Consider the following 1,918-nt stretch of genomic DNA (forward strand, 5'->3'; position numbering starts at 1 on the left):
GCGAATCGCTCAAGCGAGAGCTGGAGATCATGACCAGATGAAGCCAACAGGACCACGTCATCCGCAAAAAGCAGGGACCCAATCCTGAGGCCACCAAGTCGGATCCCCTCAACACCTTGGCTGCGCCTAGAAATTCTGTCCATATAAGTTATGAACAGAATCGGTGATAAAGGGCAGGCTTGGCGGTATCCAACCCTCACTGGAAGCGAATCCGACTTACTACCGGCAATGCGGACCAAGCTCTGACACCTGTCGTACAGGGACCGGACAGCTCGTACAAAGGGGTCCGGTACCCCATACTCCCGGAGTACCCCTACAGGAGCCCCCGGGGGACACGGTCGAATGCCTTCTCCAGGTCCACAAAACACATGCAGACTGGTTGGGCAAACTCCCATGCCCCCTCCAGGACCCCAAAGAGGGTATAGAGCTGGTAGTCCACTGTTCCGCGACCAGGACGAAAACCACACTGCTCCTCCTCAATCCCGGATTCGACTATCCGGCGGACCCTCCTCTCCAGGACCCCTGAATAGACCTTACCAGGGAGGCTGAGGAGTGTGATTCCCCTGTAATTGGAACACACCCTCCGGTCCCCCTTCTTAAAAAGGGGGACCACCACCCCAGTCTGCCAATCCAGCGGTACCGCCCCCGATGTCCACGCGATGCTGCACAGGCGTGTCAGACAGGACAGCCCCACAGCACAGGGCCTTAAGGAACTCCGGGCGGATCTCATCCACCCCCGGGGCCTTGCCGCCAAGGAGCTTTTTGACCACCTCAGCGACTTCAGCCCCAGAGATAGGAGAGTCCACCCCTGAGTCCACCAGCTCTGCTTCCTCATGGGAAGACGTGTTGGTAGGATTGAGGAGGTCTTCGAAGTATTCCTTCCACCGACCCACTACGTCCACAGTTGAGGTCAGCAGCTCCCCACCTCCACTGTACACAGTATTGATGGAGCACTGCTTCCCCCTCCTGAGCCGCCGGATGGTGGACCAGAATCTCCTCGAAGCCGTCCGGAAGTCTTTCTCCATGGCCTCGCCGAACTCCTCCCATGCCCGAGTTTTTGCCTCGCAACAGCCGAAGCCGCATGCCGCTTAGCCCGCCGGTACCCATCAGCTGCCTCCAGAGTCCCACAGGCCAAGAAGGCCCGATAGGACTCCTTCTTCAGCTTGACGGCATCCCTCACTGCTGGTGTCCACCAACGAGTCCTGGGATTACTGCCACGACAGGCACCAACGACCTTACAGCCACAGCTCCGGCCGGCCGCCTCAGCAATAGAGGCACGGAACACAGCCCATTCGGACTCAATGTCCCCCGCCTCACTCGGGACATGTTCGAAGCTCTGCTGAAGGTGGGAGTTGAAGCTCGCTCTGACAGGGGACTCAGCCAGACGTTCCCAGCAAACCCTCACAACACGTTTGGGTCTGCCAGATCTGACCGGCTTCCTCCCCCACCACCTGAGCCAACTCACCACCAGGTGGTGATCAGTTGACAGCTCCGCCCCTCTATTCACCCGAGTGTCCAAGGCATGTGGCCGCAGGTCCGACGATACGACTACAAAATCGATCATCGAACTGCGGCCCAGGGAATCCTGATGCCAGGTGTACATATATGGACACTCTTATGTTGGAACATGGTGTTCGTTATGGACAATCCATGACGAGCACAGAAGTCCAATAACAAAACACCATTTGGGTTCAGAGGGGGGGACCATGCCTCCCAATCACTCCCCTCCAGGTCTTGCTGTCATTGCCCATGTGAGCATTGAAGTCCCCCAGCAGAACAATGGAGTCCCCAGAAGGAGCACCCTCCAGCTCTCCCTCCAAGGACTCCAGAATGGGTGGGTACTCTGAACTGCTGTTCGGCGCATAAGCACAGACAACAGTCAGGACCCGTCCCCCCACCCGGAGGTGGAGGGAAACTA

Source organism: Telmatherina bonti (genome assembly GCF_933228915.1).
Source record: "Telmatherina bonti genome assembly, chromosome: 1".
Lineage (NCBI taxonomy): Eukaryota > Metazoa > Chordata > Actinopteri > Atheriniformes > Telmatherinidae > Telmatherina > Telmatherina bonti.